The sequence below is a fragment of the Triticum aestivum genome, chromosome 5A (genome assembly GCF_018294505.1).
Source record: "Triticum aestivum cultivar Chinese Spring chromosome 5A, IWGSC CS RefSeq v2.1, whole genome shotgun sequence".
NCBI classification, from domain to species: domain Eukaryota; kingdom Viridiplantae; phylum Streptophyta; class Magnoliopsida; order Poales; family Poaceae; genus Triticum; species Triticum aestivum.
Window position 1 is genome coordinate 690,452,896 of NC_057806.1, and position 24,983 is coordinate 690,477,878.

At 42.8% G+C, this 24,983-nt stretch overlaps 1 pseudogene; it reads right to left on the reverse strand.

Annotated features, from left to right (window-relative positions):
* Positions 1-22,454: 22,454 nt before the first annotated feature.
* LOC123108442 (L-gulonolactone oxidase 2-like) lies at positions 22,455-24,535 on the reverse strand (annotated as a pseudogene).
* Between the last annotated feature and the right edge of the window lie 448 nt (positions 24,536-24,983).

The window sequence follows — 24,983 nt, forward strand, 5'->3', positions numbered from 1 at the left end:
CACTAGACTGTGGGTGATAAGGGGATGCAATTCTATGATTAACATCATATTTAGGAAGCATTTTACGGAAAGCACCATGAATAAAGTGTGAACCACCATCAGTCATTAAATATCTAGGGACTCCAAACCTCGGAAAAATAACTTCTTTAAGCATCTTAATAGAGGTGTTATGATCAGCACTACTAGTTGGAATAGCTTCTACCCACTTAGTAACGTAATCAACAGCAACTAAAATATGTGTATAACCATTAGAGGAAGGAAATGGTCCCATATAATCAAGGCCCCAAACATCAAATGGTTCAATAACAAGTGAATAATTCATAGGCATTTCTTGACGTCTACTAATATTACCAATTCTTTGACATTCATCACATGATACAACAAACTTATGGGAATCCTTGAATACAGTAGGCCAATAAAAACCGGATTGCAATACCTTATGTGCAGTTCTATCTCCAGCGTGGTGTCCTCCATAAGCTTCAGAGTGACACTTGCGTAGGATCTGTTCCTGTTCATGCTCAGGTACACAACGTCTAATGACACCATCTACTCATTCTATATAAAGGTGTGGGTCATCCCAAAAGTAATGTCGTAAATCATAGAAGAACCTTTTCTTTTGCTGGTGTGTGAAACTCGATGGTATAAACTTAGCAACAATGTAATTAGCATAATCAGCATACCATGGAGCAGTATGAGAAGCATTTATAACATTTAATTGTTCATCAGGAAAGCTATCATCAATAGGTAGTGGGTCATCAAGAACATTTTCTAACCTAGACAGGTTATCTGCAACAGAGTTCTCAGCTCCCTTTCTATCAATAATATGCAAATCAAATTCTTGTAGCAAGAGAACCCATCTAATGAGTCTAGGTTGAGCATCTTTCTTTTCCATAAGATATTTAATATCAGCATGATCAGTGTGAATAGTTAATTTAGAATCACGAATATAAGGTCTGAACTTATCACAAGCAAATACAACTGCTAAGAATTCTTTTTCAGCAGTAGCATAATTTCTCTGGGCATTGTCTAGAGTTTTACTAGCATATTGAATAAATTTTAATTTCTTATCAACTCTTTGCCCTAGAACAGCAACCACATCATAATCACTAGCATCATACATAATTTCAAAAGGTAAATTCCAATCAGGTGGCTGAACAATAGGTGTAGAGATCAATGCTTTCTTAAGTATTTCAAAGGCTTCTACACAATCATCATCAAAAACAAATGGTATATCTTTTTGTAATAAATTAGTCAGAGGCCGAGAAATTTTTGAGAAGTCCTTAATGAACCTCCTATAAAAACCGGCATGACCAAGGAAACTTCTTATACCTTTGATGTCCTTGGGACACGACATCTTTTCAATAGCATCAACTTTAGCTTTATCAACTTCAATACCTCTTTCAGAAATTTTGTGCCCCAAGACAATACCTTCATTAACCATAAAGTGGCATTTCTCCCAATTCAAGACAAGGTTAGTTTCTTCACATCTTTGCAAAACTCGATCAAGATTGCTTAAGCAATCATCAAAAGAGGATCCATAAACGGAAAAACCATCCATGAATACCTCACATATCTTTTCACAAAAGTCAGAAAATATAGCCATCATGCATCTTTGAAAGGTAGCAGGTGCATTACATAAACCAAAAGGCATACGTCTATAAGAAAAAGTACCGAAAGGGCAGGTAAAAGTGGTCTTAGATTGATCATCAGCTGATACAGGTATTTGAGAGAAACCAGAATAACCATCTAGAAAGCAAAAGTGTGTATGTTTAGATAATCTTTCTAGCATTTGATCAATAAATGGTAGGGGGTAATGATCTTTTTTAGTAGCCTTATTTAATTTGTGGAAATCAATTACCATCCTATAACCTATAATAATTATTTGCGTAATCAATTCATCTTTATCATTAGGAACAACGGTAATACCTCCCTTTTTAGGAACACAATGGACAAGACTTACCCACTGACTATCAGCAACGGGATAAATTATACCCGCCTCAAGGAGCTTTAGTATTTCGTTTCTTACCACTTCTTTCATTTTAGGATTCAGCCGTCGTTGGTGATCAATAACTGGTTTGGCATCTTTATCCAAATTTATTTTGTGTTGACATAGAGTGGGACTAATGCCCTTAAGATCATCAAGAGTATATCCAATAGCAGCACGGTGTTTCTTCAGAGTTTTCAATAATCTTTCTTCCTCCTCCTCTGGAAGGTTAGCACTAATAATAACAGGATATATTTTCTTTTCATCAAGATAAGCATATTTATGAGTATCAGGCAATGGTTTAAGCTCAAACACGGGATCACCCTTGGGTGGAGGGGGATCCCCTAAGATTTCAATAGGCAAGTTGTGTTTCAGAATAGGTCCTTGTTTAAAGAACATTTCATCTATTTCCCTTCTTTCATTCATAAACATATCATTTTCATGGTCTAGCAAATATTGTTCTAAAGGATCACTAGGAGGCACAGCAATGGAAGCAAGACCAATAATTTCATCTTTACTAGGCAATTCTTCTTCACGGTGTTCTCTACGAAATGTAGAAAAGTTGAACTCATGAGACATATCATCTAAACCAACAGTAACAACATCCTTTTCACAGTCTATCTTAGCATTAACAGTGTTTAAGAAGGGTCTACCAAAAATAATGGGCAAAAGCTATCTTGTGGGGAACCAAGAACAAGAAAATCAGCAGGATATTTAGTTTTCCCACACAAGACTTCAACATCTCTAACAATTCCAATGGGTGATATGGTATCTCTACTGGCAAGCTTAATGGTAACATCAATATCTTCTATCTCAGCAGGTGCAATATCATGCATAATTTCTTTGTATAAGTCATGAGGTATAGCACTAGCACTAGCACCCATATTACATAAGCCATGATAACAATGATCTCCTATTTTAACAGAAATAACAAGCATGCCTACCACAGGTCTATGTTTATCTTTAGCACAAGGTTTAGCAATTTTAGCAGTTTCATTACAGAAATAAATAACATGCCCATCAATATTATCAGCCACGAGATCTTTAACAATAGCAATATTAGGTTCAACTTTAACTTGCTCAGTAGGTGTATAAGTTCTAATATTGCTTTTACGAACCACAGTTGAAGCTTTATCATGATCTTTTATCCTAACAGGAAAAGGTGGTTTCTCAACATAAGCAGTACGAACAATAGGATCATTATAAGTGATAGTATTTTCTTCAACTTTAATAGGTGCAACTACTTTTACTTTTATGGGAGGATGATATTTAAACCACTTCTCCTTAGGGAGATCAACATGAGTAGCAAAAGATTCACAGAACAAAGCTACTATCTCAGAGTCAAGTCCATATTTAGTGCTAAATTTACGGAAAACATCGGTATCCATAAAAGATTTAACACAATCAAACTTAGGTGTCATACCTGACTTCTTACCTTCATCGAGGTCCTAGTCTTCTGAGTTGCGTTTAACTCTTTCCAATAAATCCCATTTGAATTCAATACTCTTCATCATAAAAGAGCCAGCACAAGAAGTATCGAGCATGGTGTGATCGTTATCCGAAAGCCGAGCATAAACATTTTGAATAATCATTTCTCTTGAGAGATCATGATTGGGGCATGAATATAACATTGATTTAAGCCTCCCCCAAGCTTGAGCGATGCTTTCTTCTTCGCGAGGCCAAAAATTATATATATAATTGTGATCACGATGAACAAGATGCATAGGATAAAACTTCTGATGAAATTCCAATTTCAATCGTTTGTAGTTCCATGATCCCATATCATCACATAGCCTATACCATGTCAATGCGTCTCCCTTCAAAGATAAAGGGAAGACTTTCTTCTTAGTAATATCATCGGGCACACCTGCAAGCTTAAATAATCCACAAACTTCATCCACATATATTAGGTGCTCATCAGGATGTCCATCTCCTGCAAAAGGATTAGCTAGCAGTTTTTCTATCATACCCGAAGGAATCTCAAAGTAGACATTTTCATTCTCAATAGGTTCAGTAGGTTGAGGAGCAACTCTTTGTTCTACTGGTTGGGGTGAAGATACCCAGAACAAGCCCCTCAGGGGATTACTTTCCATAGTAACAAGTGACAGTAAATTTCAGCACACTATATAAATTTTTCCTTACCAAATTCCACCTACCAAAGGCGCTTCACTCCCCGGCAACGGCGCCAGAAAAGAGTCTTGATGACCCACAAGTATAGGGGATCTATCGTAGTCCTTTCGATAAGTAAGAGTGTCGAACCCAACGAGGAGCAGAAGGAAATGATAAGCGGTTTCCAGTAAGGTATTCTCTGCAAGCAAGATAAAATAATTGGTAACGAGCAACAAGTAACAAAAGTAAATAAAGTGCAACAAGGTGGCCCAATCCTTTTTGTAGCAAAGGACAAGCCTGGACAAACTCTTATATAGAGAAAAGCGCTCCCGAGGACACATTGGAATTATCGTCAAGCTAGGTTTCATCACGATCATATGATTCGCGTTCGGTACTTTGATAATTTGGTATGTGGGTGGACCGGTGCTTGGGTACTGCCCTTACTTGGACAAGTATCCCACTTATGATTAACCTCTATTGCAAGCATCTGCAACTACAACAAAAGTATTAAGGTAAACCTAACCATAGCATGAAACATATGGATCCAAATCAGCCCCTTACGAAGCAACGCATAAACTAGGGTTTAAGCTTCTGTCACTCTAGCAACACATCATCTACTTATTACTTCCCAATGCCTTCCTCTAGGCCCAAATAATGGTGAAGTGTCATGTAGTCGACGTTCACATAACACCACTAGAGGAGAGACAACATACATCTCATCAAAATATCGAACGAATACCAAATTCACATGACTACTAATAGCAAGACTTCTCCCATGTCCTCAGGAACAAACGTAACTACTCACAAAGCATATTCATGTTCATAATCAGAGGAGTATTAATACGCATAAATGATCTGAACATATGATCTTCCACCAAATAAACCAACTAGCATCAACTACAAGGAGTAATCAACACTACTAGCAACCCACAGGTACGAATCCCAGACTTAGAGACAAGAATTGGATACAAGAGACGAACTAGGGTTTGAGAGGAGATGGTGCTGGTGAAGATGTTGATGGAGATTGACCCCCTCCCTATGAGAGGATCGTTGGTGATGACGATGGTGATGATTTCCCCCTCCCGGAGGGAAGTGTCCCCGACAGAACAGCTCTGCCGGAGCCCTAGATTGGATCCGCCAAGGTTCCGCCTTGTGGCGGCGGAGTCTCGTCCCGAAAGCTTGCTTCTGGTTTTTTTCTCATTGAAGGACTCCATATAGCAGAAGATGGGCATCGGAGGGCCACCAGGGGACCCACGAGACAGGGGCGCGTCCAGGGGGGTAGGGCGCGCCCCCACCCTCGTGGGCAGGGTGTGGCCCCCTCTGGAACTTCTTACGCTCATTATTTTTTATATATGCTGAAAACGACTTCCGTAAAGTTTCAGGACTTTTGGAGCTGTGCAGAATAGGTCTCTAATATTTGCTCCTTTTCCAGCCCAGAATCCTAGCTGCCGGCATTCTCCCTCTTTATGTAAACCTTGTAAAATAAGAGAGAATAGGCATAAGTATTGTGACATAATGTGTAACAACAGCCCATAATGCAATAAATATTGATATAAAAGCATGATGCAAAATGGACGTATCAAGGAGAATATTTGAGTCACGAATTTGGCACACACTTAAGGAAATGTGGAATTGTTTCACAACTCACGCCGCCTGGAACACCTCAGCTTAATGGTGTGTCCGAACATCGTAATTGCACTCTATTGGATATGGTGCGATCTATGATGTCTCTTACCGATCTACCGCTATAATTTTGGGGTTATGCTTTAGAGACTGCCGCATTCACTTTAAATAGGGCTCCGTCGAAATCCGTTGAGACGACACCGTATGAATTATGGTTTGGGAAGAAACCTAAGCTGTCATTTCTAAAAGTTTGGGGATGCGATGCTTATGTCAAGAAACTTCAACCTGAAAAGCTCGAACCCAAATCGGAAAAATGCGTCTTCATAGGATACCCTAAGGAAACTATTGTGTATACCTTCTACCTCAGATCCGAAGGCAAGGTCTTTGTTGCCAAGAATGGATCCTTTCTAGAGAAAGAGTTTCTCTCGAAAGAAGTAAGTGGGAGGAAAGTAGAACTTGATGAGGTATTGTCTCTTGAACCGGAGGGTAGCGCAGCTTAGGAAGATGTTTCTGTGGTGCCTGCACTGACTAGAGAGGAAGTTAATGATGATGATCATGAAACTTCGAAGCATGATGCAAAATGGACATAGCAGGGAGAATATTGATATAAAAGCATGATGCAAAATGGACGTACCAGAGTGGTACGACAACCCTGTCCTGGAAATCATGTTGTTAGACAATGGTGAACCTGCGAACTATGAAGAAGCGATGGCGGGCCCGGATTCCAACAAATGGCTTGAAGCCATGAAATCCGAGATAGGATCCATGTATGAAAACGAAGTATGGACTTTGACAGACTTGCCCGATGACCGGCAAGTCATAGAGAATAAATGGATCTTTAAGAAGAAGACAGACGCAGATGGTAATGTTGATCCTAAGAATGCTGACAAGGTATGCAAGCTCCAGCGCTCAATCTATGGGCTGGTACAAGCATCTCGGAGTTGGAACATTCGCTTTGATGAGATTATCAAAGCGTTTGGGTTTACGCAGACTTATGGAGAAGCTTGTGTCTACAAGAAAGTGAGTGGGAGCTCTGTAGCATTTCTCATATTATATGTGGATGACATACTATTGATGGGAAATGATATAGAATTCTTGGAAAGCATAAAGGCCTACTTGAATAAGTGTTTTTCAATGAACGACCTTGGAGAAGCTGCTTACATATTAGGCATCAAGATCTATAGAGATTGATCGAGACGCCTCATTGGTCTTTCTCAAAGCACATACCTTGACAAGATATTGAAGAAGTTTAATATGGATCAGTCCAAGAAGGGGTTCTTGCCTGTATTGCAAGGTATGAGATTGAGCACGACTCAATGCCTGACCTCGGCAGAAGATAGAGAAAAGATGAGCGTCATCCCCTATGCCTCGGCCATAGGTTCTATTTGAAGGAAATATGCCCTAGAGGCAATAATAAAGTTATTATTTATTTGCTTATTTCATGATAAATGTTTATTATTCATGCTAGAATTGTATTAACTAGAAACATAATACATGTGTGAATACATAAACAAACAGAGTGTCACTAGTATGCCTCTACTTGACTAGCTCGTTAATCAAAGATGGTTATGTTTCCTAACCATAGACAAAGAGTTGTTATTTGATTAACGAGGTCACATCATTAGTTGAATGATCTGATTGACATGACCCATTCCATTAGCTTAGCACCCGATCGTTTAGTATGTTGCTATTGCTTCCTTCATGACTTATACATGTTCCTATGACTATGAGATTATGCAACTCCCATTTGCTGGAGGAACACTTTGGGTGCTACCAAACGTCACAACGTAACTGGGTGATTATAAAGGAGCATTACAGGTGTCTCCAAAGGTAGATGTTGGGTTGGCGTATTTCGAGATTAGGATTTGTCACTGCGATTGTCGGAGAGGTATCTCTGGGCCCTCTCGGTAATGCACATCACATAAGCCTTGCAAGCATTGCAACTAATGAGTTAGTTGCGAGATGATGTATTATGGAACAAGTAAAGAGACTTGCCGGTAACGAGATTGAACTAGGTATTGGATACCGACGATCGAATCTCGGGCAAGTAACATACCGATGACAAAGGGAACAACGTATGTTGTTATGCGGTCTGACCGATAAAGATCTTCGTAGAATATGTAGGAGCCAATATGGGCATCCAGGTCCCGCTATTGGTTATTGACCGGAGACATGTCTCGGTCATGTCTACATTGTTCTCGAACCCGTAGGGTCCGCACGCTTAAGGTTACGATGACAGTTATATTATGAGTTTATGCATTTTGATGTACCGAAGGTTGTTCAGAGTCCCGGATGTGATCACGGACATGACGAGGAGTCTCGAAATGGTCGAGACGTAAAAATCGATATATTGGACGACTATATTCGGACATCGGAAAGGTTCCGAGTGATCCGAGTATTTTTCGAAGTACCGGAGAGTTACGGGAAATCGCCGGGGAGTATATGGGCCTTATTGGGCTTTAGGGGAAAGAGATAGGAGAGGTTGGGCGCCCCCCCAAGGCCTAGTCCGAATTGGACTAGGGGGAAGGGCTGCGCCCCCTCCTTCCTTCTCTCCTATTTTCCCTTGCCTTGACTCCTACTCCTAATACATGGAAGGACTCCTAATTGGACTAGGAAAGGGGGAATCCTACTCCCGGTGGGAGTAGGACTCCCCTAGGGCGCGCCATAGAGAGGGCCGGCCCTCCCCTCCTCCACTCCTTTATATACGGGGGCAGGGGGCACCCCATAGACACACAAGTTGATCCACGTGATCTATTAATTAGCCTGTGCGGTGCCCCCAGCCACCATAGTCCTTGTTATACTGTAGCGGAGTTTAGGCGAAGCCCTGCTGCTGTAGTGCATCAAGATCGTCACCACGCCGTCGTGCTGACGGAACTCTTCCCCGACACTTTGCTGGATCGGAGTCCGGGGATCGTCATCGAGCTGAACGTGTGCTCGAACTCGGAGGTGCCGTAGTTTTGGTGCTTGATCGGTTGGATCGTGAAGACGTACGACTACTTCCTCTACATTGCGTCAACGCTTCCGCAGTCGGTCTGCGTGGGTACGTAGACAACACTCTCCCATCTCGTTGCTATGCATCACGTGATCTTGCGTGAGCGTAGGAATTTTTTTGAAATTACTACGAAACCCAACAGTGGCATCCGAGCCTAGGTTATTTATGTTGATGTTATATGCACGAGTAGAACACAAGTGAGTTGTGGGCGATATAAGTCATACTGCCTACCAGCATGTCATACTTTGGTTCGGCGGCATTGTTGGACGAGATGACCCAGACCAACATTACGTGTACGCTTACGCGAGACCGGTTCCCCCGACGTGCTTTGCACATAGGTGGCTTGCGGGCGACTGTCTCTCCAACTTTAGTTGAACCAAGTATGGCTACGCCCGGTCCTTGCGAAGGTTAAAATGGAGTCTATTTGACAAACTATCGTTGTGATTTTGATGCGTAGGTGAGATTGGTTCTTGCTTAAGCCCGTAGCAGCCACGTAAAAACTTGCAACAACAAAGTAGAGGACGTCTAACTTGTTTTTGCAGGGCATGTTGTGATGTGATATGGTCAAGACAAGATGCTGAATTTTATTGTATGAGATGATCATGTTTTGTAACCGAGTTATCGGCAACTGGTAGGAGCCTTATGGTTGTCGTTTTATTGTATGCAATGCAATCGCGATGTAATGCTTTACTTTTATCACTAAGCGGTAGCGATAGTCGTAGAAGCACGAGCTTGGCGAGACGACAACGATGCTATGATGGAGATCAAGGTGTCACGCCGGTGACGATGGTGATCACGACGGTGCTTCGGAGATGGAGATCACAAGCACAAGATGATGATGGCCATATCATATCACTTATATTTTGATTGCATGTGATGTTTATCTTTTATGCATCTTATCTTGCTTTGATTGACGGTAGCATTTTAAGATGATCTCTCGCTAATTATCAAGAAGTGTTCTCCCTGAGTATGCACCGTTGCGAAAGTTCTTCGTGCTGAGACACCACGTGATGATCGGGTGTGATAGGCTCTACGTTCAAATACAACGGGTGCAAAACAGTTGCACACGCGGAATACTCAGGTTATACTTGACGAGCCAAGCATATACAGATATGGCCTTGGAACACGGAAACCGAAAGGTCGAGCGTGAATCATATAGTAGATATGATCAACATAGTGATGTTCACCAATGAAACTACTCCATCTCACGTGATGATCGGACATGGATTAGTTGATTTGGATCACGTGATCACTTAGAGGATTAGAGGGATGTCTATCTAAGTGGGAGTTCTTAAGTAATATGATTAAATTGAACTTAAATTTATCATGAACTTAGTCCTGGTAGTATTTTGCAAATCATGTTGTAGATCAATAGCTCGCGTTGTTGCTTCCCTGTGTTTATTTTGATATGTTCCTAAAGAAAATTGTGTTGAAAGATGTTAGTAGCAAAGATGCGGATTGGATCCGTGATCTGAGGTTTATCCTCATTGCTGCACAGAAGAATTATGTCCTTGATGCACCGCTAGGTGACGGACCTATTGCAGGAGCAGATGCAGACGTTATGAACGTTTGGCTAGCTCAATATGATGACTACTTGATAGTTTAGTGCACCATGCTTAATGGCTTAGAATCGGGCCTTCAAAGACGTTTTGAACGTCATGGAGCATATGAGATGTTCCAGGAGTTGAAGTTAATATTTCAAGCAAATACCCGAGTTGAGAGATATGAAGTCTCCAACAAGTTCTATAGCTAAAAGATGGAGGAGAATCGCTCAACTAGTGAGCATGTGCCCAGATTGTCTGAGTACTACAATCGCTTGAATCAAGTGGGAGTTAATCTTCCAGATAAGATAGTGATTGACAGAATTCTCTAGTCACCATCACCAAGTTAGTAGAACTTCGTGATGAACTATGATATGCAAGGGATAACGGAAACGATTCCCAAGCTCTTCGTAATGCGGAAATTGACGAAGGTAGAAATCGAGAAAAACATCAAGTGTTGATGGTAGACAAGACCACTAGTTTCAAGAAAAGGGCAGAGGAAAGAAGGGGAACTTCAAGAAGAACAGCAAGCAAGTTGTTGCTCAAGTGAAGAAGCCCAAGTCTGATCCTAAGCCTGAGACTAAGTGCTTCTACTGCAAAGGGACTGGTCACTGGAAGCGGAACTACCCCAAGTGATTGGCAGATAAGAAGGATGGCAAAGTGAACATAAGTATATTTGATATACATATTATCGATGTGTACTTTACTAGTGTTTATAGCAACCCCTCAGTATTTGATACTAGTTTAGTTGCTAAGATTAGTAACTCGAAACGGGAGTTGCAGAATAAACAGAGACTAGTTAAGGGTGAAGTGACGATGTGTGTTGGAAGTGGTTCCAAGATTGATATGATCATCATCGCACACTCCCTATACTTTCGGGATTAGTGTTGAACCTGAATAAGTGTTATTTGGTGTTTGCATTAAGCATGAATATGATTTGATCATGTTTATTGTAATACGGTTATTCATTTAAGTAAGAGAATAAATTGTTGTTCTGTTTACATGAATAAAACCTTATATGGTTACACACCCAATGAAAATAGTTCGTTGGATCTCGATCGTAGTGATACACATAATCATAATATTGAAACCAAAAGATGCAAAGTTAATAATGATAAGTGCAACTTATTTGTAGCACTGCCGTTTAGGTCATATTGGTGTAAAGCGCATGAAGAAACTCCATACTGATGGGATTTTGGAATCACTTGATTATGAATCACTTGATGCTTGCGAACCATGCCTTTTGGGCAAGATGACTAAAACGCCGTTCTCCGGAACAATGAAGCAAGCAACATATTTGTTGGAGATCATACATACTGATGTATGTGATCCGATGAATATTAAGGCTTGCAGTAGGTATCATTATTTTTTGACCTTCACAGATGATTTGAGCAGATATGGGGATATCTACTTGATGAAACATAAGTCTGAAACATTTGAACAGTTCAAAGAATTTCAGAGTGAAGTGGAAAATCATTGAGACAAGAAAATAAAAGTTTCTACGATATGATCGCAGAGGTAAAATATTTGAGTTACGAGTTTGGTCTTCAATTAAAACAATGTGGAATAGTTTCACAAACTCATGCCACATGGAACACCACATCATAATGGTGTGTCCGAACGTCATAACCGTACTTTATTGGATATAGTGTGATCTATGATGTCTCTTACCGATCTACCACTATCGTTTTGGAGTTATGCATTAGAGACAGCTGCATTCACGTTAAATAGGGCACCATCTAAATCCGTTGAGACGACACCATATGAACTATGGTTTGGCAAGAAACCTAAGCTGTCATTTCTTCAAGTTTGGGACTACGATGCTTATGTGAAGAAGTTTCAACATGATAAGCTCGAACCCAAATCGGAGAAATATGTCTTCATAGGATACCCAAAGGAGACTGTTGGGTACACCTTCTATCACAAATCCGAAGGCAAGACTTTTGTTGCTAAATTCGGAAACTTTCTAGAGAAGGAATTTCTCTCGAAAGAAGTGAGTGGGAGGAAAGTAGAACTTGACGAGGTAACTGTACCTGCTCCCTTATTGGAAAGTAGTACATCACAGAAAACTGTTCCTGTGACTACTACACCAATTAGTGAGGAAGCTAATGATGATGATCATGTAACTTCAGATCAAGTTACTACCAAATCTCGTAGGTAAACCAGAGTGAGATCCGCACCAGAGTGGTACGGTAATCCTGTTCTGGAAGTCATGTTACTAGATCATGACGAACTTGCGAACTATGAGGAAGCGATGATGAGCCCAGATTCCGCGAAATGGTTTGAGGCCATGAAATCTGAGATATGATCCATGTATGAGAACAAAGTATGGACTTTGATGGATTTGCCCGATGATCGGCAAGCCATAGAAAATAAATGGATCTTCAAGAGGAAGACGGACGCTGATAGTAGTGTTACTATCTACAAAGCTAGAATTGTCGCAAAAGGTTTTTGACAAGTTCAAGGTGTTGACTACGATGAGAGTTTCTCACTCTTTTCTATGCTTAAGTCTATCCGAATCATGTTAGCAATTGCCGCGTTTTATGAAATCTGGCAAATGGATAAACAAAACTGCATTCCTTAATAGATTTATTAAAGAAGAGTTGTATATGATACAACCAGAAGGTTTTGTCAATCCTAAAGGTGCTAACAAAATATGCAAGTTCCAGCGATCCATCTATGGACTGGTGCAAGCATCTCGGAGTTGGAATATACGCTTTGATAAGTTGATCAAAGCATATAGTTTTATACAGACTTGCGATGAAGCCTGTATTTACAAGAAAGTGAGTGGGAGCACTACAACATTTCTGATAAGTATATGTGAATGACATATTGTTGATCGGAAATAATGTAGAATTAGTCTGCAAAGCATAAAGGAGTGCTTGAAAGGAATTTTTCAAAGAAAGACCTCGGTAAAGCTGCTTACATATTGAGTATCAAGATCTATAGAGATAGATCAAGACGCTTGATAAGTTTTTCAATGAGTACATACCTTGACAAGATTTTGAAGCAGTTCAAAATGGAACAGTCAAAGAAAAAGTTTCTTGCCTGTGTTACAAGGTGTGAAATTGAGTAAGACTCGAAGCCCGACCACGGCAGAAGATAGAAATAGAATGAAAGTCATTCCCTATGCCTCAGCCATAGATTCTATAAAGTATGCCATGCTGTGTACCAGATCTATTGTATACCCTACACTGTGTTAAGCAAGGGAGTACAATAGTGATCTAAGAGTAGATCACTAGACAGCGGTCAAAATTATCCTTAGTGGAATAAGGAAATATTTCTCAATTATGGAGGTGACAAAAAGGTTCCTCGTAAAAAGTTACGTTGATGCAAGTTTTGACACAGATCTGGATGACTCTAAGTCTCGATCTAGATACATATTGAAAGTGGGAGCAATTAGCTAGAGTAGCTCCGTGCAGAGCATTGTAGACATAGAATTTTGCAAAATACATAAGGATCTGAATTTGGCAGGCCCATTGACTAAATTTCTCTCACAAGCAAAACATGATCACTCTTTGGGTGTTAATCACATAGCGATGTGAACTAGATTATTGAATCTAGTAAACCCTTTGGGTGTTAGTCACATGAAGATGTGAACCAATCACATAAAGATGTGAACTATTGGTGTTAATTACATAGCGATGTGAACTAGATTATTGACTCTAGTGCAAGTGGGAGACTGAAGGAAATATGCCCTAGAGGCAATAATAAAGTTATTATTTATTTCCTTATTTCATGATAAATGTTTATTATTCATGCTAGAATTGTATTAACCGGAAACATAATACATGTGTGAATACATAAACAAACAGAGTGTCACTAGTATGCCTCTACTTGACTAGCTCGTTAATCAAAGATTGTTATGTTTCCTAACCATAGACAAAGAGTTGTTATTTGATTAACGAGGTCACATCATTAGTTGAATGATCTGATTGACATGACCCATTCCATTAGCTTAGCACCCGATCGTTTAGTATGTTGCTATTGCTTCCTTCATGACTTATACGTGTTCCTATGACTATGAGATTATGCAACTCCCGTTTGCTGGAGGAACACTTTGGGTGCTACCAAACGTCACAACGTAACTGGGTGATTATAAAGGAGCATTACAGGTGTCTCCAAAGGTAGATGTTGGGTTGGCGTATTTCGAGATTAGGATTTGTCACTGCGATTGTCGGAGAGGTATCTCTGGGCCCTCTCGGTAATGCACATCACATAAGCCTTGCAAGCATTGCAACTAATGAGTTAGTTGCGAGATGATGTATTACGGAACAAGTAAAGAGACTTGCCGGTAACGAGATTGAACTAGGTATTGGATACCGACGATCGAATCTCGGGCAAGTAACATACTGATGACAAAGGGAACAACGTATGTTGTTATGCGGTCTGACCGATAAAGATCTTCGTAGAATATGTAGGAGCCAATATGGGCATCCAGGTCCCGCTATTGGTTATTGACCGGAGACATGTCTCGGTCATGTCTACATTGTTCTCGAACCCGTAGGGTCCGCACGCTTAAGGTTACGATGACAGTTATATTATGAGTTTATGCATTTTGATGTACCAAAGGTTGTTCGGAGTCCCGGATGTGATCACGAACATGACGAGGAGTCTCGAAATGGTCGAGACGTAAAAATCGATATATTGGACGACTATATTCGGACATCGGAAAGGTTCCGAGTGATCCGAGTATTTTTCGAAGTACCGGAGAGTTACGGGAATTCGCCGGGGAGTATATGGGCCTTATTGGGCTTTAGGGGAAAGAGATAGGAGAGGTTGGGCGCCCCCCCCCCAAGGCCTAGTCCGAATTGGACTAGGGGGAAGGGCTGCGCCCCCTCCTTCCTTCTCTCCTCTTTTCCCTTGCCTTGCCTCCTACTCCTAATACATGGAAGGACTCCTAATTGGACTAGGAAAGGGGGAATCCTACTCCCGGTGGGAGTAGGACTCCCCTAGGGCGCGCCATAGAGAGGGCTGGCCCTCCCCTCCTCCACTCCTTTATATACGGGGGCAGGGGGCACCCCATAGACACACAAGTTGGTCCACGTGATCTATTCATTAGCCGTGTGCGGTGCCCCCAGCCACCATAGTCCTCGATAATACTGTAGCGGAGTTTAGGCGAAGCCCTGCTGCTGTAGTGCATCAAGATCGTCACCACGCCGTCGTGCTGACGGAACTCTTCCCCGACACTTTGCTGGATCGGAGTCCGGGGATCGTCATCGAGCTGAACGTGTGCTCGAACTCGGAGGTGCCGTAGTTTCGGTGCTTGATCGGTTGGATCGTGAAGACGTACGACTACTTCCTCTACGTTGCGTCAACACTTCCGCAGTCGGTCTGCGTGGGTACGTAGACAACACTCTCCCATCTCGTTGCTATGCCTCACATGATCTTGCGTGAGCGTAGGAAAATTTTTGAAATTACTACGAAACCCAACACTATTTTGTATGCCATGCTATGTACCAGACCTGATATGAACCTCGCCGTAAGTTTGGTAGGAAGGTACCAAAGTAATCCCGGCATGGAACACCGGATAGCGGTCAAGAATATCCTGAAGTGCCTGAAAAGGACTAAGGATATGTTTCTCGTTTATGGAGGTGACGAAGAGCTCGTCGTAAAGGGTTGCGTCGATGCTAGCTTCGACACAGATCTAGATGACTCCAAGTTACAAACCAGATATGTGTATATTTTGAATGGTGGGGCAGTCAGCTGGTGCAATTGCAAGCAAAGCGTCGTGGCGGGATCTACATGTGAAGCGGAGTACATGGCAGCCTCGGAGGCAGCACATGAAGCAATCTGGTTGAAGTAGTTCATTACCGACCTAGGAGTTATTCCCAATGCGTCGGGCTCGATGACTCTCTTCTGTGACAACACTGGAGCTATTGCCCTTGCCAAGGAGCCCAGGTTTCACAAGAAGACCAGGCATATCAAGCGTCATTTCAACTCCATTCGTGAAAATGTTCAAGATGGAGACATAGATATATGTAAAGTGCATACGGACCTGAATGTCGTAGATCCGTTGACTAAACCTCTTCCATGAGCAAAACATGATCAACACCAGAACTCTATGGGTGTTCGATTCATCACAATGTAACTAGATTATTGACTCTAGTGCAAGTGGGAGACTGTTGGAAATATGCCCTAGAGGCAATAATAAAATGGTTATTATTATATTTCTGTTCATGATAAGTGTCAATTGTTCATGCTATAATTGTGTTATCCGGAAATTGTAATACACGTGTGAATACATAGACCTCAACATGTCCCTAGTGAGCCTCTAGTTGACTAGCTCGTTGATCAATGGATGGTTACGGTTTCCTAACCATGGACATTGGATGTCGTTGATAACGGTATCACATCATTAGGATAATGATGTGATGGATAAGACCCAATCCTAAGCATAGCACAAGATCGTGTAGTTCATCTGCTAAAGCTTTTTTAATGTCAAGTATCTTTTCCTTAGACCATGAGATTGTGCAACTCCCGGATATTGTAGGAATGCTTTGGGTGTGCCAAACATCACAACGTAACTGGGTGGCTAAAAAGGTGCACTACGGTATCTCTGAAAGTGTCTGTTGGGTTGGCACGAATCGATACTGGGATTTGTCACTCCGTATGACGGAGAGGTATCTCTGGGCCCACTCAGTAATGCATCATCATAATGAGATCAGAGTGACTAAGGAGTTAGTCACGGGATCATGCATTACGGAACGAGTAAAGTGACTTGCCGGTAACGAGATTGAACGATGTATTGGGATACCGACGATCGAATCTCAGGCAAGTAACATACCGATGGACAAAGAGAATTATATACGGGATTGATTGAATCCTCGACATCGTGGTTCATCTGATGAGATCATCATGGAACATGTGGGAACCAATATGGGTATCCAGATCCCGTTGTTAGTTATTGGCCGGAGAGATGTCTCGGTCATGTCTACATGGTTCCCGAACCCGTAGGGTCTACACACTTAAGGTTCGATGCGCTAGGGTTATAGGGAAAGTATGTACGTGGTTACCGAATGTTGTTCGGAGTCCCGGATGAGATCCCGGACATCACGAGGAGTTCCGGAATGGTCCGGAGATAAAGATTTATATATGGGAAGTCCTTATTCGGTCGCCGGAAGTGTTCGGGGGTTTATCGGTGTTGTACCGGGACCACCGAAAGGGTTCTGGGGGTCCACCGGGAGGGTCCACCTGCCCCAAAGGGCCCTATGGGCTTAATATGGAGGGGAACTAGCCCCTAGGTGGGCTGCACGCCAAACCCCCCTAGGGCCCATGCGCCTAGGGTTGGGGGGAACCCTAAAGGGGGCGCCCCCTTGGCTTGGGGGGCAAGCCTCCCCCCCTTGGCCGCCCCCCCTCTAGATCCATCTGGAGGGGGCCGGCCCCCCTCTCCCTTGCCCCTATAAATAGAGGGGAGGTTGGAGGGCTGCCGCACCCTTTCCCCTGGCGCATCCCTCTCCCTCCCCAATACCTCCGTAGTAGTAGTAGTAGTAGTAGTAGTAGTAGTAGTAGTAGTGCTTGGCGAAGCCCTGTCGAAGAACTGCAAGCTCTACCACCACGCCATCGTATTGCCGGAGCTCTTCCTCAACTTCTCCTCTCCCCTTGCTGGATCAAGAAGGAGGAGACGTCCCCGGGCTGTACGTGTGTTGAACGCGGAGGCGCCATCCGTTCGGTGTTAGATCGGAATCGACCACGATCTGAATCGTTGCGTGTACGACTCCACCAACCGCGTTCTTGTTATGCTTCCGTATTGCGATCTTCAAGGGTATGAAAATACACTCCCCTATCTCTCGTTGCTAGTCTCTCCATAGGTTGATCTTGGTGATGCGTAGAAATTTTTTAATTTCTGCAACGATCCCCAACATAGGCCTCCAGCAGAAATTTTGAAAATCAACACAGACGACGCTTTCTTGGAAAACACAAAGTCTGGAGGATGGGGTTTGTAATCAGAGATGATTGTGGTATGGTGATGGCTGCTAGTGCAGGTAATCTGGAGCGAGTCTCAAGTGCGCTTTATTCGGAGGCTTTGGCGATGCTTTATGCCATAAACATAGCCATCCAAATGGGTTGTAACAGAGTAATGTTAGAAACTGACTCTGTGCAACTTAAGAATGCGGTTCGCACTGAAGAATATGATATGTCAACTCTAGGAGCTGTTTTCAAAGATATTAAGTTCCAGTTGCATGTGGGATTCAGTGGTGTTTCTATTGTATCATGTCCTAGGTCTTGTAATGTAGTCGCACACTCTTTAGCAGCATATGGTGCTAAATTAGAAGCTGGCATATCTGAGATTTGGCTTGGCCAGTTTCCAGATTTTGTCAATGACGTTGTAGCTGGAGATTTGTCCAGCCCTGTTATATGATGGAATGCAATGGTGTTCCTTTCAAAAAAAAACAGAGGTGAGTGTATGTCTCCCTTGTTGCCGGATGAGCACATTACCTCTAAATGGGTCAGGCCCAACACGCTATCAAGCCTTTCAACGAGTCTAGGCAAAGCTGCGAACGTACAAGTAATTTCTGTTTTTCTTTTCACTTCCCCCTTTTTGTTAAATTCTAAAATTTTATGAAAAGATATTAAGATTTTTTTACCAGAAATCTCCGATGTGTATCAAAAAAATTGTTCTCTTTTCTAGCATAATACAGTAGGGAAGACCCCTACTGTATCTCATTTTTTATTAATAAATGGGTATGTTCAAATGTGTGGTTGTCTTATTACGAGTTGGAAACTTTCCTTGGAAGCATATATGCATTGGTTCAGATTCAGATCTTTGTGGTTAATGATGATAACATTTCTGTGATTAGTGATGGATATATTAGCACATTTTTTATTAATCTGATCCACAAGTAAATAATAAGCATGACATTCATAGTATGCAACTCATACAGATACCTAAACATATGAGCACGTAAGGAACATAGAACTGAATCATCCATGAACAAAGCATAAACGGCTAGCACATGAACTACGAGTAAGTAGGGGATGAAGAAGTCATGCCCTCTGGTAGAGTAGGCTAGGGCCGCCGCGGTGGCAGCAGCTTCGACTTTCTCCGCAACCTTCTTGGAGGTGTCTTCTTCCGTAACGATGTTGGTGTTGCGGGAGTAGTGGAAGGGAAGAAGGGAGTTAGTGTGTTGGCTTCACTGGTAAGCGCCTCCAATATATATGCCGTCAGGTAGGGAAGCAAACGCCTCCAATATATATGCCGTCAGGTAGGGAAGCAAACGCCACGGTCCAACGTCTCAGACAGTGTCACATATGTTAGTGTCTTATCAATTAATCCGAGATTAATTAATTGTTCCTGGCCAGCAAAATAGAGCACACGCATAGGTCTGAACTTGACTCGGCTCACTCACGACGTGCGGGCGAGGCGAGGCAGGCGACGGAGGAGGAGCACCTGTGTACCACTCCTCTTCTCAATGGCTAGTGGAAGAGCAACCCTTATAAAGGGGTCTCAACTCTCCTCAACTTGTGAGGTGGTACCAAACTTCCCACCACTTGTCATACGCCTACATGGGCCTTAGAGATTAACCATTAATTATTGTCTTATATGGGCCAAGGCCCATCTATAATTTAACATTGAGCACCTCTTTGAAGCAACTAAAAATCATTATGTTTCTGCCATTGATCAACGTCTGAATAATATCTAAGTAGATCAGTGTTCCATTCCATCCCAAGATATAGCCAGAAGTTTTCGCTGAAGTCACATCTAAACAACAGTTGCATAAGATCCTCAGTGCAAGCTTCATCACATAGTACATATTCGTAATTGTGAATATGAAAGATTTTCCCCCACATAGTGCTTCATCTATATTGTATGAGAACCTAGAAAAACAACCTCTGTTTAAGCAAAACAGAGGATTTTCATACCCACTGAAAAGGTGCAGTAGCCTTTTGAGGTTTGCCAATGAGAGTGTTATAAACCTTCCTATTTGAATATTTGGTATGCTGACCTCAAAAATTCCATATGTGTGGAATGAGATCCATGTTTAGGCTATTGATTGAAATATGTAGCTCATGATATTGCTGGAGGGGAATAGTATATAGTGGAAGATTAAACATATTATAAAAGTTGTTTTGAGTGTATTCATATTCTTTCCTCACTGAAATGCCATTCTCCTTGGCATAAGAATGTAGCTGACGAAACATATCATCTAATTTGTTCACACAGGCCAAGAAAGTTCGCGCATTTTTAGTGAAGTGTTTGTGGCATTTGATAAAATATTCATGATATTTTTAAAACGTTCATACTATTCAACCTTTTCCCACAAGTTCTATAAACTGCTCATTAAAACATGTTCATAGCATTCAACGAAATGTTAAATACATTCAATAAATATTCACATATGTAAAAATTATTCATCATAATATTTAAAAATATTCATGAAATGTAAAAAGAGGGTGCAATGAAAAATGTCAATAACATATAAAATATGTTCATTTTTTCGCGAATACGCTAAGGATGCGTATCTTTCCATTGATAGAAGGAGAATGTTTACAACATGGGATTAGGACGACACACTATGCCATGTACACAAAAGGGGGCATGGAAGTGGACGTCGAGCAAACAGACGGGGTTGCTCATCCCCAAGAAAACCCTAGCCTAGCGCTCTAGGATGATGTTGATGATCGCGGCGGCGCCGACCTGGGCCCAAAGGCGTGCTTCGTCCTTGATGGTGGAGCACAGGTGGGAGACAGAGGGTCGGTCCCCGTCGAAGGTGCGGCTGTTTCTATGCTTCCAAATCCACCAAGCGGTAAGGATCATGAGGGAGGACAGGCCTTTACGCATGGAAGCGGGCGCGAGAGCACAGGAGGAGGCCCACCAGGTAAGGAAGTCGGTGTCTCCGGTCGGCAAATCGGTGGGGAAGCGAGCCCAAGCAAGCAATAAAATATGTTCACGTGTTTAACAAGTGTTTAACATACATTTAAAAATGTTTGACGTGTATCTGAAAAATGTTCAATATGTATTTGAAAAATGTTCAACGTGTATTTGAGAAAATGTTATTCAAAAATGAAAAATAAAGCCCAAAATAGAAAAATCAGAAAGAACCCAATTAAACCTCTAAAATATGTAGAAAAGGAAAATAAAACACCCAAATGGAACCTTGGCCAAAGCCGCGCTAAACCGACAACAATACCTCCACCTCGTCGACTACTTGGCCATGTCCCTAAAAAAACTTGCCATAAGTGAGTGTTATATCCGCCTTGAAATAGCGCGAGAGCTATATCTCACCTAGTGCGTGACTGTGTACCGTCTTGTAGTAGGCAATTGTTACGATAGGCGATCCAATATAATGCGTTTAGTGAGTGGTTCTGCACCGGTTTGTGGAATCTTCCATCGGTTTTGGGAAGGTTCCATAAGTTGTTCTTTTCTCTTTTCTGTGTTTTTATTTTCAGTTTTCATTAGTTTTTCTTTTGGTTCTTTATTTTTTTCTGTTCATTTCTTATTTCCCTTTTTGTTTCAAATTGATGTCTACTTTTCACACCTTCTTCATTTTTCCTACACACGTTAAACATGTGTTTGATGCACATCGAACATTTTTCAAATACATGATGACCATTTTTTAAATACATGTTTGATCTTTTTTGGTATACTTATTAAACATTTTTCAAATTTATTTTAAAAACTTTTCCGTACATGTTGAGCATTTTAATTACACACGAGACATTTTTCAGATACAGCTTGACCATTTATTTAAAATACATTATCAACATTTTTTCATATACAAGTTGAACATTTTCTGAATACACATTTTACAAAATTCGTATACACACAGAATATTTTTTTGATGCACATTGAAATTTTTCCAAATATATGATGCATACTTTTTCAAGTACTTTTAAAACATTTTATAAATACATTGAACATTTGTTTAGTGGTGCGTACAAATTGTTTACATTGCATGAACATTTTTTAGATGTATGGATATTTTTTTTAGATATGCACCACTTTCTATATTAATGAATTCTACAAAACAATTGATTGGCTGACATAAAACTGTGTGCAAGAAAACCAGATCAGCATGTCACATAGCAAATAGTTTTAAGATTTTTTTCCCATACAACCATTCTAATTAACTTGGGAGCCGGAATGCATTGTCAAAGGACAACAAAACAGAGTTACAAGAAAATATAAACCGAAATGAAAAGCACTAGTGTATCAAACCAACCAACAATCATACCGGCGAAGGAACAGCTTCACATAGGACACTTCTTATTATCACCACGGGACACACATAAACCTTACAAGCAAAAGCATAATGTTCAGAAAAGTATCCAAGGACATGCGGCAGAAATAATTTCAATGCAACCACCTGAACGCATCAGATGTGTTGGAACGAGCAGACCCTCGCCTCCGTGTACACCTTCCCAGGGCGGCAGTAGTAACCCTGCTCCGGTGCACAATGCGAGTCTTCTGAACAGATGCAAAGCCCCTCAATGGCGCAACCCTTCTCGACAATTATCGAGCTCCCATTAATGCCGAGCACCTGGTCACTCCATTCGCTGGAGAAGATCCCATCAGGATCGTACCTTCCCTTCACCTCTAGGAACTTGTCGGCCTCGGGGTACTTGGCAATGACACCTTCAAAGGCAAAGTTGCGGTTTTTGCCCCAGTGAGGGATGGCGCCATATTTGCGTAGCGCCATCTGTTGGAGCTCGTCGAGCACACCAGAGTATGGATTGGGCTCACCCTTGGTGTAACTCCGGTAGTAGGTAATATCAAAGTCGATCGAGTCCTCCGGCTTGCCGAGGTAGGCAGAAGATGCCTTGATATAGCGGAGGAGAATACCCAAACCGGCGTCGATTCCGCAGAAGGCCTTCGGGTTGCTGTTACGGAGCTGCTTCATGTCGGCGATGAATGCTGATACCCTGGAGAGCGTGATGATGTAGGCATTATTGTAGAAGAAGATTCCCCGGATGCGGGGGTCCCACGGACACGTGGTGAGGAGTGCATCTTCTGGGCTGTCGAGACACGAACCGGACGCTTGGATGCGGTGCTGGAATCCTACCACTGGGTACCCCATGAATAAGCTGCCGTTGTTTGTGCCATATGCTGCCTTCTCAAACAACGATACTGACGTGGGTGCCTCCTTGCACCGAGCGACGGTGTTGTTCTTCTTCTCGAGAAGCTCCTGCATGACTCTGCCGCTGATGAGGTCGGCCGTCGCAGTGGAGCGGAAGGCTAGGTAGTCATTGAGGCCGTTACCCACTGACGTGATGGCCACACGATCGTCCTTGCGGTAAATCACATTGCGCTGCTGTGGCAGCCACACCATATCGCCAAATTCGTGGAGGCCACCCCACACAACGGCCTGCTCTGCCATGTCAGAGTCATCGCGTGTCACGAACGTCACCGACCGCTTGAACATCGGCTCCAAGGCCAGTGTAACCTGCACATATCCATGAAAAAACGATTAAAAAATCAGGAGAGAACTAATTAATGACTTAATTAACTTGTGCACCAAGAAAGTAACAAATTCCGTTTGGTTTTAATAACAATTCTTAAACAAAACATTTATTCTTAGAGTACACATTTTGCAGCAGATATACACATACCGTGCCACATGCCATGGCATGGCATATGTGGGCAGCGTAATAAAACGAAGAGTATATATACGCATGCAAAGGCATTTCTTGAGCCACGTACCTGGGAAACGACGCCCAGGACGCCGAGGGAAACCTTGGCCGCGTCGAGGTCGGGATGGTCGGCGCAGAGCTCCCGTACCACCGCGAACCCTTGGCTCTTGGGCGCCGGCGTGACGATCCTCATCCCAACCACATACTCGTGCACGGCGCCGCCCTTACCCTTGAGCGAACTGCCGTGCGCGCCCGTGGCCAGCAGGCCTCCGATGGTGAGCCCTGACCAGTAGGGCGAGTGCGGCAGCGCGAGCCCTGCCTCGGCGGCGGCCTGGATCAGGTCGCGGAGCACCATGCCGCTTTCCACCGTCATAAGCCCCTTGGCGACCTCGACGCTTACCACCCGGTTGAGCCGCTCCGTGCTTATGATGGTGCCGTCGCGGCCGCCGCGGCGTGCTTGGTGGCCACCTTCACCTTGCGCTTGGCCGACACCGCGGCCGCCACGGCCGCGACCAGCTCCTTCTCGGTGCGCGGGAAGGTGGCGTTGGCCGCGCGGCAGACGGTGCGGTCAGGGAAGGAGCCGTACGCGTTGGAGACAGTGCAGTCCGACGTGCCATGGGCACAGACCACCGGCTCCGGCGGAGGGCTCGAGCCAGCGAGGCCGACCAGCAGGAGCACCAGGAGGAGAACCGTAAGCTCCCGGCCACCCTCCATTGCTCAGCTCTTGCAAGTCCGTACGTCCTTGCAACTACCAATAATGTCTTGAGATATGCAAGGCCTTGAATGGTAGCTACTGCTTATATAGCTAGCTCACGGGACGGTATGCAGCACATTCCTCCCTTGTTAAATCGTCCCGTAATGGAACACGTAACCATCTGTACAAAGTCAATGGATTGATCGCAAATGCAGCATATGATTAGACGGATGAAGATTATCCATCTCCAGTGAGTCACTAGTACGGAACAGGCAAGCAAGCAGTGGCGGGCGCAAACGACCTAACAGTCGGTGCGTGTTTTCGGAGCAAACGGCCCAAATGTTTTTCCCGAATATTGATGGCGTTATGCTTCGCCTTGTATTGCATGCATGCATGCATGTGATGTTAGTTGTGTGCATACGCTATGCAGAGCTCGCGTGTAAATTCGTCACAAGTGCACCATCTTGA